Raw genomic sequence first — 17,028 nt, 5'->3', positions numbered from 1 at the left:
AAGTGAACACAGTGTCTGGAATTTTAAATATACTCTTGAGCCYCATACTTCCTATTAATCAACTGTTGGCAGCCTACTTCTCAGCAGGCAAGAAAATCAGATCATCTTAGAGGCTTACAGGCCTTGCATACAACAGGAGTTAAGGGTGTCTCACCGGGACAGCCTCTATAAATATCTGTTGTCTTTGTTGATCAGAGGGAAATTTCAGTCTATGAAGAAGACTCCCTGAATTAGTCTTCCAGATATCCCTCTAGCTTCACAATGTAATGATTCTTTGGTTGTTGGACTGTTAGAAGTCACGTCTAAATTTCCAGCTTTTCTCTGCAGACATCCAAGAAAGAGCATATGAGAAGTAGAGTGAATCTCAGTTCTAACAGACTGATTGTGAAGTTGGTTCCTRCTGCAGGAATTATTGTGCTGCTTTAAAATCTTGTTGGAATGGGAGCGATGAYGGTGAAAACATTTCAGGGGAGGATGAGGATTTTGCTAACTAAATATTCCTGTCAGTTTTTTAGACTTGCTATTCCRTTGACCTGTAACAATCTTTATTTTTCACATGTGATCCTCCCTTATGTCTGAAATGGTTTTGCAAGGTCWTTACAGGAAGATGAAGTGCTACTTCATTGTGCTGATTTCCAGATCCTCGTGTTATAAACCCCAACAGCATTTAGAAAACTTTTCTTAKAGTCATGGATAATAACAATTTAAAACACATGAGTTGAACCATTTCCTGAAAATCCCATTGGAGATTTACAAGTGGTTGCARTCAGAATTCCTGGATGTKGTAGAAGGAAGGTATCTTGCGGTCRAAAGACTGAGCTTTTCCTTGTAATGTTTCCTTTTATCCTTACTTCTAAAGGAAAAGGTAATTATCCCAGCATGTTACTGTCATTCCTAYATGTAGCAAATACTCTCTCATAAATTGGATACTATTTTGAGATTAGTCTCAACTATCTTGAAATAGCTAGAAGTTACTTTTAGGGTAAAATTCAGATTGTTAAATTTAGTTGTCTGAAACCATCACCTTAATCTTAATCTGAACCATATGTCTGTTTTATATCAGAGGGATCCCACAACAGGTTTCCCACAACAGGAATCCCACAAAAGGTCTAAACCTTTTATATCATTTCCTCATAAATAAATTGTTAAAATGAGACACTTAAAATGGGACACCTAGCTTTAGATGAGACACCTCAGTTTTAAAGACTGTGTATGTCWCACTGCAGAAGCCAACATGATTTTGGGATGAAGTTTTCACATACCAGTTATGGCAATCATCCTGCAAAACTTACACACAATGAAAACTCCTTCAGAATGTCAAAGTGTGATCCAAAGTCCTTTACAAYCAGTGGAAGAATTGTCGATCCATTCTGGAAAGGAATCTGTTTAAGAAGGAAGCAAACTTTGCTGACAGAATCCCACTCTCCTTTAAAAAGAGAAATCCCAAGGGAATGATTATAGAACAAGATCTATTTTTTCTATCTCTATAATGGAGGAGTGTGTGTCATTTACACACTGGTAAATTTTAGCAACCAGAGCACGAATTTTAKCTAGTTAAGCAGAACAAGCATTGCTGACGTTCAGACAGCTCTCCCTTAGGGCTGTTATGGACAGTTCATCTATCTATTGAAAAGRTATTTTCCTCCACAGCAGATTTTAGTAACCATTCCCCCTTGTCATGTCACTATAAGCTCTTGTAAATTGTCTTTCTCCATCTTGTAGTCTCCCTTCAGGTACTGAGAGGCTGCARTTAGGTCAYCCCAAGCCKTTTCTTCTTCAGACTGGACAATCTCTCAGCCTTTCCTCACAGGAGAGGTGCTCCATCCCTCTAATCATCTTGGTGACTTCCTCTGGACTTGCTTCAAAAGGTCAGTGTAATCTGGATAGAATAAAAGGATAAAAGATGTGYAAGCTAAAAATGTGTCTATGCCTAGAAATAAGATATTCTGGAATCCAGAGTCTCTTCTTAGCCAGTGGAATGAAATCGGTAACTTCAGAAGGCAAATCTTCCSCCTTTCCTTCAGTAATTCCATTAAGATGAGATTGATCACTGTTGGGGGTGCATGTTTTACCACAAGGTACACACACACTGCTAAAATTTGATGGAACTTGGACTTYGATAAATAGCTAAAAGTGGCTCAGATTCAAAATATAAACTATGTGCAAAAAATGGTTAATKAAATATTAATTATTAATAATAATATATTTTTCTCAAAATATTTCTGGAAACCTCCAGAAATATGTTAAAGAATGAATCTATTTTAAGATCTGTCAGGCTGGTTTTATGATGAGAGACAAATATTTCCTCAACTAATAGATTTTGTTCTTTATTGATATAAGCTGAGAGAGGAGGAGCAGGAGAATTAATGACTCGAGTACAAGGCTGCACAGACTATAGATCTAATTTGGATATTTCAGACTATTCTATAAGCTAGAACGAATAATAGATCTCAGTCACTCTCTTATAACTTCCAGGCAGATTTATTTTTATGGCCATTCAGAACTTCTATGGGATATGGATATCACGTGAATACAGACCAGGGAGAATTGGAGAAACAGCTTGCTGGTCACCAGACACTTGGTCTACATGGAAACAGAAGAAATGATGGATGAGGTGATGAACCTCCTCACTGTGGAATAAATTCTGAAAATCTATTATTTTACAACTATGCAAGTTATACTGCAAATGGGCACAAAGAAGAACCTCCTTCATTTCATGAGGAAGAAATTGTAGAGTGATTTTCGTTATCATTTGTTGCCTGTCCTTTGTTTTGGAGCTCACTACACTAGAGATTAAAGCAAAGTAACATACAGCCATTATCTTTCACATCAGAGAAATGGTTACTAAGCTTCCAACATGGTGAGTATAAAAGGCAGATATCTTTTGGGGGAAGAGAAAATAACTGAGCCCCCACATGACAGTTCTTCTCATCATTTTTCCCTAGGAAAAAAGCCAGGGAGTGTTCCGACAGAGAAGCTAGAAGAAACATTTCTGGCTTCAAATAATTCACCTCTTATTAAACAGTATATTTTGTCAGTAATAAAATTCGATAAATAACTATAGAGCAGCCAAGTGAAAAGACAGATAAAACCCAGTAAAAAGTGCATGAAAGAGATCTACTTCCAAGAGTAGACTGAGCAACCTTCCAACTTCCATTTATGTTTTCCAAATAAATAAAAATAGCTATTTTTTTTATTCAGATTTCTTCAGCACTTGGGAAATACAGAAAATGGCAAAGCTAAAGTTACAAAACCTCCACTTATTCTAAGTTTACCTAATTTTGTCTGAGATAACTTCATTATACTTTAGAACTGGAAAGAGGTGTCACAATCAGCACAATTTATTTAATGTTAAGAATTTCTGCATTTTTTCCCAGAACAGTTAAAAGATAAAGACAGAGATTTTACCAAAGCACTTCTGGAGAAAAGAACAAAAAATGTGTTTTGATGTCAGGTCCAACTCATACAGAATAATTCTTTGCTTCTACTCCCATGTGATTTCTTGGACATTTACGCTTCAATTTTTCTCATCTGCTCACTTTGCGTCTGGAAGCTTCAGAGGACTAAGGTTATTTGGTTTGTATRTCAGCATTTCTGATCTCAAACTTCTTTTCCTCAGCATCAGATAATGAACTGTGCTGTACATTTCCTCTGGCTTGAAGCTCATTCTGTTCTTCACGGTTTATCTTCTCTTGTACACTTTCCTCTCTGCAGATCCACACTGCAGAACTCTGCCCTTGGCAACTGCCCTTTCAGGAATTAGGTACTATTCATTCTAATCTCTTGAATTCCATGGAATTTTGGAAAACTCATGTAGCATTCTRCCAGGGAGCATAGTTTGAGAGCAGATCTACTACATCCATCAACTGAATTTATATCAGATAATTAGCAAATGCCTTTAGAATATGTACAACATGGTTAACCATCTTAGGCTGGTACAAAATGTATATGTCAAAGTAAAAGAATGAGATAAAGCACAGAATTTTCCACAGCAGTTTTTTTACAGCATTGTTAGCACACACAGATGGAGGCAACAAAACAAGAAACAACAACAAAACAACCTCAGGCTTTATGACTAGTTAGAAATATTTTTCTTTATTCTCTTTAAAAATTCATTCTTCTTCCAAAGGTACAATGCCATGAGAATGCATTTCACAACCCAGCAGGTTTATGGCCACAAAACAGTAGCTACAATTTGTGTGGAAATAGCAGTGTGYTAATGTGCTGGATAATATTCAGCATGAATAAGATTATTCAGGCTTCTGGGAGATGAAAAGCTTGATAGGCTGTGAGATATTAATAATACTGCACTTGTTTYGGTGGCTATGCCAGATTGCAACAAACTCATTTCAAACATCTCAGGACATAAAACAGTCTATAAATAAAGATTTAATTACATAGTACCTGAACTGTTCATTGCCTATAAACTGTAGGCAGACCAGTCTTAAAAAAAATACTAAAAAATAAAAAGCTGCTTTTAAATAAAAAAAAAATCTTCTGGAGACAAACAGTATAAAATATTGGTTCAACTTCCTTGTTCCTTTTTTTGAAGAGAGATTCCGAGAAATGAAAAAACAGATCTGCCCAGTAATATGTTTTCYTGGTTCTGTTATGTGTTCTCTAACAAAAATTAAGAGTTCAGATTTTGACTGGAATTKGTCTGAAGATCTGGATAGATAACATTCTTGAAGAACATATGGCAACAGTATTTCATCAACACTTTTGACAAACTTGGTGTCAGGTTTTAAAAATGGTTGAACAGTGCTGTGGGCTTTAATTCAGTTTTAATCTACAGTTCTGGGTTTCTTTCCAGAGTTTGTTGGCTACTGCTTAGTTAAAGGAATGACCATGTGTGCAGCAGCTGAAAGAAGTTCCTCCAGAGGCCTCTCTGGTTACCAATGAATTACCAATGAGTTATCAATGCATGTCAGTGTTTGTGTGGTTTTCACAACAGCGTCTGACTGTGGACCTTGGCATGGGAGAGCAGTAAAGTTATCTAATACAATTACCTGAGGTTTTTTTTCCTTGCTACCTTGCACAGTGAATGCTGTCCCCATGGGGAGTGAGTGATATCCTGTAACCAGGAAATTTTCTGTGAAAAAGGTGCTAGCAAAGACAGCTATAGCTGTGTTGATCTCTGTCTTCTTTCTTTCATCTTTCCTTCTTTCACATGATTTATGTGTATAAGAATAATAGATCAAATGCTTGAACCTATATTTATAAAATATCTTGGGGTTCTCCAAAACATTCATCATGTCCCTGCTYCCAAGCTGATCTTGCAAAAAAAAATTTCTTCAGTGATAAATAATTCAAAAACTTTTTCTCCGATTATCAGTTTCTCTTCATTCTCTCTGACAACTGTTGTTGTGCTTTTGCTAAGTATAATGTTGTGTTTATCTTGGAGATTAAATCTGTTTCTTCATATTATCTGGATCTGAATTTCCAGACTCTGATGCTCCTGTGTAGCTTCACATAAGCGGGGTACTCTTATCATCACACATAAAAACAGTATTTGAAGGGGACTCTGGGTGAATTATAATGAGTAATTAAAGTCCTGCTATAAGTAACCGCACCCTGGCATGTCGTTACTCCATTTTCTGTCTGTCAGAAATAYGGGTAAGACATGGGACATACCAACATCATCWAACTCTCTATTGSCTCTGCCTATCTACTGACATACACWGCKTAAGACTCAGYGCTGAGKACTGGTAAATACCATTTTGAGGRTTTTCTGACAAAAATTGTGGAACTAGGCTCCATGGCTTCCATTCGTACTCATTTTAGGAAAGGGGAATCTGAGATCTGGAGTGCTGACTGAAGTTGTTTTGTCTGTCCCTGGGTTCTAGTGGACTTTACTTCAGGGTCCTCATTTTGAAGTGCCTTGTATAAAGCGGAAACGTGTTTCTTATTTCTTATGTAGTCATCTCATTGGACTAAAATAATCCAGTATATTAGAAACCAATCTCCAGTTTTCTGTTATATTAGATCACATGCTGGCTATGCCTAAATCAGAATGTCCTTTTTTCAGTATTCCCTTATTATTTAGTATAATTGCTGTCTCCAAATAAATTAGACTTTGCAAGAAAAATCACTGCATATCTCTTTCTGTCCCCATTGCATAGTATTTGTAAAAGAAAAGTCTTTCCTATTCTTATCAATAGCTTCCTCCTGAGTGCCTTTGTTCCAGGGTTATAAGGTTTAATGAAAGCTAATGCTTCAGGCAACCATTTACATCTCTCTTGAACAGTACAGATTTTGGAGACAGCCTTTTGAAAGAYGTTTTGCTCTGTAGTGACTAAATGAACAAAAGGAATTTCCTTTACAGATTAACTACTGCAGCATAGGGATGATTACATCATGTTGAGAAGTTCAACAGTAGYGTACAATGCTTTGGGCTTGATAGGACAACAAGATTAGATGGGGGAATAATCCGATTTAGAATTACTCAAGTCTGYAATATTCAGTTCTGGATTGTCTATTGGAAAAAACATTCAAAACAAAAAACATAATTAAAAAGCCCAAACCCCATGCCAAATAAAAAACAATCACAACACAGAAAAAAAACCTCAAACCCAAACAGTAATGTACTGGCTTCCTCACAACGTATACAGAATACCCTTAAAGTGGCCAAYTGAGATGGAAATTTTCTCTTCAGCCTAGTACCAGTCAGTTTTGGTTAGCTTTTGCAATCCTTGTATCACAACATAAAGCATATTATATTCCCCAGTTTTAGGGGACTCTTTTAAACTTTTGAGATGATAATGAAGCACAGCCAAGTTCTTCACAGATTTTAGGACCCAGTTGTAGAGGGGGAAGCATATTTCATAAACCTACTTTTTGCTCTAATATTGTGTAGCCTRGTAGGGAAGAACAGGAAGAGGCAGSACATAATGGGGCTGAGGATCCTTTATTCATCTTTTAGTAGACATTAACCCAGAATGTCATAATGAGGAAGGTCTTATTAATTAAACATCAGTTGAATATCTGCAGAGTGATCTGCACTGGAKGAGAAAAATCCAATTTCTTACAACAGCATGAGAAAAGCAATTGACTGTGGTGCTAATATCTGTTGATCTCTTTGTCTCATCAAGAAGATACATTCTTCAGTGAAGGATGGTAAAAATGACATCAAGATAATAAAGTTTGCCCAGCYAGACACTGAGATGTGATTATCAGTGTTAAATTGCAGAGCTATTACAAAATGGAATAGCACAAATGAGGAAGGAGTAACCATCTGTTGATATTGTTTCTGATAGAAAACTGAGAAGAAAGAGTTCATATGGGTTGTTGGAAGAAAACAGGGAGAGAGATAAATTAGAATATTCTATGTTCTATGATTTGGGATCAACTGATTCACACCTTCATGAGAAAAGCCTTGAATGTGGCTGTGGCAGGGAGAGTGGTGACAAATGGCTGGAGTGTCACAAGGAATGGCTTACTGGGTGAGCGTTATCTCTTCAACAAAGAGAAAAACTTGGAATTTTGTCATTTAATTGTTAAGATATTCTGGCATCAATGCCATTCCGCTTGACAGTTCCTGTGTGTGGTTCATGGAACTTCATGTCTCAGAACCTTTTCTGGCAGAGACAAGATTGCACAAAGTTCCCTTCACTTCATGCTATTCTTCCAAATATCTCAGCAAGATTTGCACCACCCTCAGCAGATGCAAATCATGCCCCCAGTTTCCAGTCCCTCAAGCTACAACATTTTCTCCCACTTTTTCAGGCTCTTTACAATATATATATAAAATTTTTAAAAATCATGCAACAAATATTATTTCTCTCTTATAGCAATGGGAATGTGCTATTAGGTCTACAGGACACTGAAGATTTACAGACAAAACTGTTTCCCTTGTCTCTTTTACCTAAACTAAAAATGGGGTTTTCCTCTGATTTTTCATAGATAGTAGACTCTTATTTGGTTATTGGTACTGACACTACATTGTTTAATGGTAGGAGATAACCTGCATTAAAGTCAGCAATTTTAGTGTTTTAATGTTTGACTGGGAAAGGTCATTGTGGAAAATTGCATTTTAAAGAGGTTTTGTGTGATATACAGAAGTCCATGCTGGAGCTATTCTCTTAAAATTCAGATCTTAAAAAACGACTTCTCTATCACAAATATGCTCAGAGTTTGTAAAAACAAGTTAAACTCAGGTATTCACTTACAGCTTTGATAAGAGCACCAAGGTCAACATTCAGTGGAAAAACAAGTTAAAAAAAAAAAACAAAAAACCGCAACCTCAAAAAGGACCATTCAGTTAAAATCCTACTGCAGTTACCTCAATGTTGTTAGGTTCAAGCATGACAGAGTGAATTGATTCCCTCAACACCTGATATGGTGAAAAGCCAGCTCTATAAATAACAGTGGTATGAAGGTCAACATTTATATCCAATGTTCATTCACATTTACGTCGAAGAAATAAAGAATTTATTGAAAGAGCAGTTGGATATAAATTCCCAATCTCTGACATATTGCTATTATTCCCTCTCCAAAAAACAAAAGTATAAAACTTCATGACTCCTGTTCTTGGTAAAAGAGGGCTTGAAAGCCAAAAGTCAGGAGCCTAATGAAGAAACCACCTTTGCCATCATAATTGAGATTTTTTTTTTTTTAAATGTGACATCTTGCCAACTCCGTCACGAAAGTGCATCTGTCTAATAAATCTGGGTGTTATTAGACCAGGTTTTATTGGACCAGATTTTATTGAAAAAAAATGGTTTTGTCTTTCCCAAGGTCCTTGAAAGCTTCACCATGTAGATCAGAAATGTGTCAAAATTATTTTTTTTGAGGTTGATAATTTTCGAATTTTATTTCTTTGTTCCCTTCTTSCAGTCTCCATCTTTCTCTCTTATTAGAAACAAAGCCAGAGATTTCAATTTCACTCTTGATGCAAACTACACTCCCAAAAAGAATATAAAATGTTCTGGCATCTACAAARCAGCTTATTTCAGTTCAGAAACTTTCATCAAAATACTCTATTCATTTCCAAATATTGTTTTGAATTAAATGCCAAACATGCAAGATTTGCCAATGTCTTGAATGAAAACAGGAGGGAAGGATGTCATAGCATTTCTCTCCTTTTTTCCCCCATGGTAACTGAAAGTTTRTCATAGTTTAGGAAGAAACAATAGTTTTAGTAGCTCAAATACCTTTTGCCCAGTCACTTGTGATGTCAAACCAGGGGACTTGTGTCTTCCTCCTCTTCCATAGAAATTGCTAAAAAGCCACTATACACAGAATCCTTTTAGTWTCTCAGTATCTTGGAAATAACAGGACTGGCAGACAATTGACCCCTCATAGATGAACCCAAATTTAAGGTTATAMAGCAATTCCCTGTACTCTGGCAAATGCTGTTTATCAAATCTAAGACCCACAACTGGCATTTCAGCTGCCAACCTGATAGCTCTTTTCAAGATGATCTTTGTGAAACATAATGGAAAAATCCTTTAGGATGGTGCAAGGTAGATCTACCATGATTTACTCTCATTGCCTCGAATTAATTGACTTGGTGCAGAAAATAAAATCAATTTTTCTGTCATTCTGCCTTGTCTCTTGAAAAGCTAAGTCAGAGCATGCTAGATGGAGGCTGTTTGACATTCCTGACAGCACAGTTTGTGTTGCATTCAGTCAGTATCTTAATAGTGCCATCAAAAAACTTTAGGCCACCTAAGCTCTACCCATMGGAGAGTCTAATAGAAGATTTTTTCTTCTACAGCTAATCAATATGGGACTTTACAGCTGCAAGAACCACAACCCAATCAGGCTGTGGGAGGCTTRTCAAAGTTGCTGTAGCTTAAGTCCATTTTCTTAATTATAGCATTCAAAAAAGCCCCTCCTGATCAGCTGGATTATGAACACTCCTTTCACATGACAGCCTGAAAATCAAATGAAAAAGCAATGTCTATTGAAAGAARACATCTTAGTAGACTCTTCCCTTAAATCATGAGCATTTATTAAAATAAGAGGCATTGACATATTAAAAGTCCCTGAGAAATTTCAGCTTTGATTTTTCTGTCAGTTTTATATAGCTTTTTTCAACTTGGAAATTATGTTCACAAGAATGACACAAAAAGTAAGGTATAAAGACATATAGGTATAAATTGCCAATAACCCTGCATTTTGGAGTGTGGTTTTTAGTTTTTTTCCCCCCAACAGATCAGTGAAGCAAACACATTTAGAAACATAAGCAGAAATGTGATACCATTAAGATAACATGGTCAAATCCCTAAGATTACCTGAGCAAGTAGTTTTTAACTCTGTACATCATGGAGAAGTGTATTTCCTACTGTTGTATACAAATATCCATATTCTTTATGTGCTAAAAGAGTAACCAAGACCACATGTAGCTTCTTTTRTACTACAACTGAACCTACATCTTCAAGGCCCCTTTGGACTTTATTTTATTTAGCATTTCTGCAGAAGAATGAATGTAAAAGTACTAATGTGAAGCCTGGGTTGCTCTGCTCTTGGTGTGTCAGGAGAGTGGTCATTGCTCTGCAGTAGTGTGCAGACTCCAGCAATGAGAACAAAGACAGTGGAGCTCCCACAAGTTTTTCTAAAAAAAAGCTGAGTTAATCCAAGCAAAATGCCAGCTGCAAYACAGTTTGAAATGCAGCTCTACAAAATCTGTTCATTCTGTGAGCTGTGCTGCTTTGCTGATCTTTTCTGGACCGCAGGGCTCAAGCTTTGCCTTCCTTTTACAATTCACTAGAATTTTTAAGCTTGGAAAGTGACACTTTTAATGTCTGTATCCTTCCCATATTTAGAAAAAGAAAGCTTCTCTTCCACATGGCTGTGAAATGAATTAATTTCCTAATTATTGTGTGCTATGGACAGAAAATATTCTTCTAAAGGGCAAAGAGAGAGACTTTCCTGAAACTGAGGTGACTATTATGCATCTCAGGRACTACTTTTGGTTTGCCCTGGATCCAGCTGCAAGCATTTTGTAGCAGAACCTTCTGCTCCTCCTCATTTGAAYGATGTGGGATCCCAGATGTGGGACTGGGAGTAGGTCCTAGCAAACTTGATGTGCAACTTGGGAATGAAAGATGGGAAGCTGAGTTCAGTCATGTAGAAATGTCCTTAACCCCACTGAAATTACCTGCCCAAATCTGCCTGGTTTCTGCATGACCAGAGATCCTTCTCACTGAATGGATGTGCAAGAGCTGAGACCTAAACCAATAAACAACATGGATAAAGTGACAGAGAAGGAAACCCATCCCAAGAAGGGTGAGAGAACCTTTTCTAAGCAGACATAACTCTATGAAAAAATTTAATTTTATATTATTTTTTCTGATGAGCTGCAGTGCAGTCCTGGGCTCTGATGTGTCAGGGCTGTGAAAGCCTCAGTATTACATGAGACTCCCAGTGTGCAGCCYGTGGTTTAACAAATTAGCATGGCTTCTACCAAAGTGTCAGTGACTGACAGGTGAGGGGCTGCGTGGTGACAGCACAGGGAAGCTGAAGCTGCTGCTCCACTGCCTGAACAGCTGAGCTCAATTTTTCCTGTCTTAAAGAAAAGTGAATGCAGTCCTCATTTCCCTTCCTGGTGGGCTGTTGATCGCTCTCAGTACAGGTTGTGCCATGGAGTGATTCTCTCCATTTTAAGCAGAATATGGCTAAATTATTAAAACAAATGTGAGAAACTTACTTTGCAGTTAGTATTCCAAAGAATTTACCCAATAGACATTGAGGACATGAGATCTCAGCACATGGGTGGGTGAGGGTGGGTAAGAGCAAGCTCTCTCAAGTGTGAGCAGAAGAACATCAGAGCAGAATCCCTAACACAAGGGGAGGCAGAGGAGCCTCGTGGGAGCCCCSATAAAGTTTGAATTCATCCTCACTGGTCTCTACTATGCTGTGCTACATTCAGCCAGGTATTTAGATGTCTGTTCCTGGTACTCTGTACAGTAATGAAAGGATGTTTGCAGAAAGGGAAGAAGGAGGAAAAGAAAGGTTGAGAGTATCAGCCAGAATTTCCTGCAGAAATCCAGAATGCCATCTGCCCAGGAGAAAAAGTTTGAYCCTAATTTTAAATATTTATGTGCAAAATCCCCTACCTTGCTGTCTTTAGTCTTTGTCCATTATCTGGCCATGGTGGGAATCCTTTCTGCCACTGCCTTTGCAGTCTGTCTGCACTACCTTAGTGCTGCTGCTGGAGTATGGAGCCACCAGCTGGTACATGTTCCTCATGCTCTGATGGAAAATTWAATTATTCCTCTCTCCTTCCCACAACTTTGCTATAGGTGACACTGTAAAGAAAAATATCTTGCATGACCGTGTGCCYATCCTCCAATAGCCCCCCAAGATACCAGACAGAGAAGCAGAAAAAATGTTTCCCTCTTAGGGATTGTTGAATAAAGCTGTTTTGAAACAACAGGGTCTTTGAATCATTAAGGCTTTGTGGGGAGGATTTAAGCAAAAGAAGTTGTTTAGAGTATGCCCATTACAGTGTTGTGTTATTCCAGTTCTCTCTGTGGAGAATGGAAGAAGGTCATTGCGTTGTTTTAATCAAATGTTCTGTCTTGACCAAATAATAATGGTGGAAGAGAACAAAGTCAACCACAAGCAAGYGTTTTCTTTGACAGCTATTTTCACAAACAGAGAACACTAAAATCACTTCAAAATTGTCTCTTTCTTAAATGMTATGGAGATGATTATATGAATAAAACCACATTATTAATAATAGCTTCTGTGATAGTATTGAATACCTGGGTCCTGGGTTCAGTTTGGATTTATGCAGTGTGTGGATGGGWATAAAAAGCACTCAGCATCAAAGAGCATAATGATCACACTTGATCAGGGCTGAAGAACTGACTTAGAGGTTTACCCTCTCTTTTCCTTTGTCCAAATTATTATTTTCTCCTCTGTGCTCATTGACAATATGAAAACTAGAAATCCTCTCTTCTATTTCTTTGTCTTTCTTCCTTTTTTTTTTTTTTTTTCTGGAGTTTTTAATTCTTTCTTATCTTGTCTGTGTTGTTTTGTGAAATGGATAAATTGGGGGGGTAAAGACTTACCCATCTAGTTATGTATACTGCTATCATCAGTGAATTTGCAGCACTGTCTTTGGACTGGGCAGACATTTCCAATCTCTTGTTGTCTTGCCATAGTTTGCAGAATGTCTTSGGGCAAAGTCCTTTGAGTCATCATGTCAACTGATGCACACTTTCTTCTTGGCATTAAATGTACTCGGACAGGGAGAATGTAWTTTTTTTTACATGCAGTTGTACAGACAACAGTTATGTTTGTCTGTTGTATGCAAAGAAAGTGTCTGTTTACTGCTACACCTCCAAACCTCCTGTTCCTTGCTGTGGACTACTCAGACTAAGAACGACAGAGGAAAAAAATGTTTGTGAAAGGCTGACATTGGATGYCAGGGGAAAGCCTGTCATGGACAGTATAAATACAAGAAAGAAAGTTTTGAATTTTTTCAAAGATCTTTCAGTGTAAATAAAAGAATCCCAATGATGTGATCTCTTTAGAATTTAAGGAAAACAACAGGCTATTAAAAAGTAAAGTATCGACTCTGAAAACAAGTGTACGATGAGGAGGGAGAAAACAGTGTCGACCAGATATTGAGCCTGCCTTTGCTGTCAGAAAGCTCATCTGAATGCTCACCCTGCCCTGAGCCTGTGCTGTGGTGTCTCTTTCTGCCACCGAGCCAGCAGGACCTCCTGCAGGAGCTGGGCTCTCCTGGGCACAGCCCTGACAGCAAATCGAAATGAAGAGCAAAATCCAGCCATCTGCAAGCCAAGGTCCTGACTGATGTAAAGATTACTGTGAGTATTACCCTTCCCTGTGAGTGGAAATTTACTGCATGTGTACACTGTAGTGTGTATATAATATATATGTATTTTTGTGCTCTACAGTAGATATAACTATATGCAATTTACGACATAGTCTGTAAATACATTCACACACACYCCCAGATTACCACACACGCGTGTGACATTCAGTGATCCCAGCTTACAGAGTGCTTTCTCTTTAACCCTTTTTGCACTTGAGCTGCCTCACACAGTGAGACACCCAAAATCTCATTATTTTTATAGAAGGATGCATGAGATGGGTGTTTCAAATGTGCGCTTTATGAGCAACTCTTCCTTGTGGACAAAAATATTACACTCTTAATACAGGTTCTTAGAGGAAGGATCTAGTAAGCAGAAAGATCATCTGTTTTCTGTATGTCTAATCAGAAACACACCTGAGGAGAAAGTGAATCCCTGGGATTAAATGTAATGTACCTGAATCAGAATTTTAAAAGGTTGGAATAGAATAGAATAGAATAGAATAGAATAGAATAGAATAGAATAGAATAGAATAGAATAGAATAGAATAGAATAGAATAGAATAGAGTTGTGCATGCTCTAAATCTGTAGCAGGATAGGTGAAATAAACTAGTAAATAAAAAAGTTTACATTAAGAAAACACACAAATGTGTGAAAAGATAATTGATTTTTTTGTTGTTGTTTCCTATAATTGGGAACCAGTGTGTTGGGCCCTGATAGTTTGGTATAGAAGCAAACCAGATAGTGTGATCAATAATCAAAAGCTACTCTAGTGATCTTTACAATTGATCTGACCCAAATTGATTTTTTAATTGAAATTTTGAGTGAAAGCAATATCTACATCAACAATACAACCTAAAAGATAGGTGCTTATTTGTTCCACTGTGAGARAGGAGAGGTGGGGGAACTCAAGCAGACATTTTATTATCTTCTCAGCCATGYTATGAAATGCCAAGTCACATTAAACAGCAATTAGTAAAAATAGTTGCCAAAAATCCTGGCAGCACACAATTGTACTTAAATGTTTTTGACAAATCAGAATTCTATATGCTCATTATTCACCATTTCCTAATTTAAAAGCCAAAAAAATATTTTCTGTGTCCCATCTCRAGCACAAGGCTTTACAATTGCATGCTCTTGTCACTTCCAGCTTTCCCATCTGTTGCTGCAGAACTATGATAAATGAAGTTTCAATGCGATCACAAAAGCAGGCTTATCATTTTGACACAAAACAAGACTTAGATAACAAAAAGTAATTATAATGTGCTCTTGGTTTCGGAATGAAGAATTTTCATGACTTCAGAGGGAGGTTTAAAGCATAAAAAAAATGATGTGTCAGAAATTAGAAAAATAGGAATGAAAACTGAATTCCTTAGAACATATAAAGGAACAAATGTTTTGAAGACAAAAAGCTTCTATAATTGTTTTGATACACAAAGTAGGTTTGGGACTTTTGTTTGATATTTGACATTGAAATAGCATGTCAGGTAKGATCATGCATCTCAGGTGTTGCATTTCTGATTTAACAGATCCATTCAGYTTGATAAATAAGCTGTGAATGCCTAATAATAGGGATATAGCAGTGTTTTCCATTATGGAGAGAACGGAGAGGATAATAAGAATATGAAATATCTTGAATGATATTCATTAAAGCTGGCATTTCTGCTCAGTGCCATGCCATGCTTGGTTTGAAAGAGGAGTAACAAAAAGCTGATTGATTAGGAGACCTTAATTTTCATACCAAACTTGACCAACTTGTCTAAGTTACTGCAGCATCCTACCCGAAATAGCTATATTTTTTTCTGCAGTCACTTCATATGCGTGTAAGGCATATAATTTGAAAAGATAAACAGAATCTGGTATAAAATCTTCTTATGATGGGAATGTATCACATTAACCAGCATACAGGTGGCCTTTTTTTCACTYGGGGAAGAGAATAAAGGTAAATTAAAGGAAAATGGCCAGTAAGCATCATTTTAACTGCAACGCAGACTCTACAAATGACATCAAATTTTTTATATCAGTAAGTTAAAGAGTTCCTACTCCAAACTTTGTTGTTTTTTTGTTTTGTTTTGTTTTGTTTTTTATTTTAAAACTAGATTTTTTTTTTACTATACCTTTAATTATTTTGAAAAAAAATTATATTCATTCAGTCTTTCAGTTTTTGTGGAGTCTCACCTTTCCTCCTTCCCAACGATTCATTACTTTTTTCTCAAAAAGTGATTTGTTTCTGGTCACCATTCAGCTTCATCTGTTAGATCAGACAGTTCCACCCAGAGAAACATTCCCCTTCTGTGGACAACTGCAGGATATCATCAGATTTGGTTTTTTTTACTATGGCATTACTGAAACAGATTGCCTCTCTCCCTCCGTCAGGCTCCCCGGATTTAAGCACCTTGTTGCGCTGTCCATTCCAGGGTTGAGCCATTTACACAAGCAGGGATATAAAGCAGAAACAAATCCTCCTGGTCACGGCCAGAGACTGTACCAGCACAGCAGAACCGCATCTGWTCCGTCACATTTCAGCCCACACGGGACTCGTAAAGTTTCACAGGCATTTGTCCTTAGATGTGAGCACTGAAATGGGGGCCACGCACYGGAACAGGAGTTGTTTGAGCCAAGGGAGCTACAAGCTTGAGGACCACACATGTTAAATGTTGGGTTTAGAGAACACTCGTCCCCCGTGACAAGAGGCTACAATGCTAAAAYTGGCCCTGTGATATCACAGGCTGTCAAGTGCCATTTTCAGTAAATTATGCTAAAATACTTTATTATGGCAATTGAGAAGAAATCAGTTTTAAACAGAAATGAAGTCAAAGAGAGAAGGAGATAACTGGACTCGAGAGACCTGGTATTTTAGATGAATAAATGAAATTACCACTTACATACACTGCTTTTCATCTTTAAGAAATCCCAATCATTTTTTCAGGACCAATAGGCTGATATGAGCTGCAGACAAACAAAATTTCATGCACTACTAACACTCAGCAATCTCTGAATGACATTTGGCAGATGGCAGACTATAGCCAGCAAATGCACAGAACAATAAACCAAAAAGTTAACAGACCTAACAAAATCTTTCCCAGGAATCTGCTCAGTGTTTTGAATGAATATGTGCATTATTCAACAGAGCTGGCAAACTCCTTCCAACAGGGAGCTGCATTTAGAGGCAAGAACTGCAGWGTGATGTGTCCCAAAAAAGTATTTCAATTGCTCATGCACATGTTAATGACCATTT

The sequence above is a fragment of the Malurus melanocephalus genome, unplaced genomic scaffold, assembly GCF_030028575.1.
Source record: "Malurus melanocephalus ecotype Western Australia unplaced genomic scaffold, MMel_1.1 scaffold_65, whole genome shotgun sequence".
Taxonomy (NCBI): Eukaryota; Metazoa; Chordata; class Aves; order Passeriformes; family Maluridae; genus Malurus; species Malurus melanocephalus.
This window is presented reverse-complemented; position numbering follows the sequence as displayed.